The sequence below is a fragment of the Ceratotherium simum genome, chromosome X (assembly GCF_057802395.1).
Source record: "Ceratotherium simum simum isolate JZ-2026a chromosome X, ASM5780239v1, whole genome shotgun sequence".
Lineage (NCBI taxonomy): Eukaryota > Metazoa > Chordata > Mammalia > Perissodactyla > Rhinocerotidae > Ceratotherium > Ceratotherium simum.
The window spans coordinates 54,224,502-54,227,138 of NC_141940.1; positions in this window are offsets into that span (position 1 = coordinate 54,224,502).

Sequence of the window (2,637 nt, forward strand, 5' to 3'; positions counted from 1 at the left end):
TTCATTCCCCAGCTCCTCTTTCATAACAGCCCTTACTCCCATTTTACAAAAGAAGGGACTATTTTCTACCCATTCCCACCATTAATGTGGCATTAATTCTGGGTTGGTGGGGGAGAAACCCCAAGGCACCAAAATAAGGAATAATTCTAAATATTATTAGTATCTGAGTTGCTTTAAGAAAAACTTAAGTAAGATCTAATGGAGATTCACATATGATGGAAGACTATGCTATTTTTATCAAATAATAATTTAGAAGAATATCAAATAATTGAGTGACATTTCTATAACAAAACTCTTTCCATTCCCATCTACTATTTTATATAAACTTGTTTCCTCACGGTTTGTCTATAAAAAATAAAATATAATGCTGAACTCTGTCTATAAGCACATGAAATAATCGTGTATATCCATCTCAAAAGACACATTTCCAATAAAATTTTATTTTTTATGTTTAGTAATTATATATCAAACTTTACATTCTATTTACTTGTTTTGAACAATGTCCTATGAATAATTGTAATGGTAAGTTAAAAGAGAAAAAATATGTTAGCACTTTGAGCCATATAGATTTAAGAAATAAAAACATTTAAAAATGACAAACTACCTAATGTTTTACACTGAGAATTATGATAAGACATACAAGTAGTACTTATATAAGACTTTCAATATGAAAAAAGGAGTTAAGAACAATCTATGAAGAAGATGGACTAGAAAGAAGACTATAAGAAAAGAATAGAAATTATTTCTTACTTTCATATAAGAGTTTTTTTTTAATTAGTGGATGATACAGGGTATTAAATTGCCATGGTATTTGGATTTCCTTGGTACATTTAAAAGTGTGCTATAACACTTTTATTTGTAAATGTCAATATTTATAATATACCAAAAATTACATCCTCTTCAAGTATTTAAAATTATGATGAAAATTTCACATGTCAAACTAAAAGTAAGGGAGGTGAGGTCTGTTTGTTTTCACAATTCTTTTAGATGTTATCCAAGCAAAATTATTTCAACACTATTGACCAAGAATGATTCTTGTATAATATTAATTATTTATATCCAATACAATTTGAATGTTTATTTGATGTCTAGCATATATAGTGCAGAAAAGGATTGTGAAAAAAATAGGAATAAATGTACTGGACTAAAAACTAGATTCTGGTTCTGGTCCTACCCTGTGATCTTCAGCATATCCCCCACACTGTTTAGTCATCTTCTTTTTTTCATCTATAAATAAATAAATTTGACGTATGTTTTTGTGAAATATTATGAGATATTCAGTGTTTAAGAAACACTGAATAGACAGCAAGAAGCACCAATATTAACTAGCAACCATCTTATATCTAAGCTATCTTTTAGGCACAAAAGTCATGTCTTTTAGGCAGTCATGCACCGACTCACTCTGAATTCTCTCTATATGTGTATTAATTTCTGTATATCCATATCTTCTATTTGCACACTTGACCTTGCCTTGTCCAACTTTCACATCATTGCTCAGAACCCCTTGTAAACTCTTCTATCTCCCACTTTAGACATTGTCTTTCCAAAAACAAATATACAAACCAACCAACAACTGCACTCGTCATCTCCTCCTTTCCTCTCATTAGAATATAGGAGCTGTCTCTCTTCCTGTGACCAGTCCCTACACTTATTATTTTTTTTAAATTAATTAATTAATTAATTTTTTTCCCCTAAAGCCCCAGTGGATAGCTGTATGTCATAGCTGCACATCCTTCTAGTTGCTGTATGTGGGACGTGGCCTCAGCAAGGCTGGAGAAGCTGTGCGTCGGTGCGTGCCCGGATCCGAACTCAGTCCGCCAGCAGCAGAGCGCGCTCACTTAACCGCTAAGCCATGGGGCCAGCCCGGGTCCCTGCACTTATGATTTAGATCCTAACAATTCCCACCTTCTCAGACACCTTATACTATACATTTTCCCTTCACTTTCTTGTAAATTCAACCTTGCCATCTCAACAATATTTACCATTGCCGCTTTTATTGTAAACGTTTTCTATTGTGAAATATACATCCATATAAAATGATGTACATAATGAATTGTACAATTAAAATTATAATAAAAATAAACACCTTTGTACCTAGATTTTAAAAATACAGTCAAGTCTCATTATTCTTGGATTCTGTATTTGGGAATTTCACTACTTGCTAAAATTTATTTGTAGTTCCAAATCCATGCTCGCAGTACTTTACAATTGTTCATGGACATAAGCAGAGCAGCAAAAAATTTTAGCTGTCCAATGTGCATGTTCCTAGCTGATATCAAACAAGGTGACACTCTGCCTCTTGTTTCAGCATAAAGAATTATCCCTTTTGTGGACTACTTAGGACCAATTTTTTTGCATTTTTGTGCTTTTCATTGGTGATTTGACTGTTTAAAATGACCTGCAAAAATAGTACTGAAGTGCTGTCTAGTGTTCCTAAGCACAAGAACTCTGTGATGGGCCTTATGGAGAAAATACACATTAGAAAAGGCATGAGTTATAATGTTGTTGGCCTTGAGTTCAATGTTACTGGATAACAATATATATTTAAAAACATGTCTATATTATTAGTCAAGATTCTCCAGAGAAACAGAACTAACAGGAGAGAGAAAAAGAGAGAGACAGTTATTTTAAGAAATT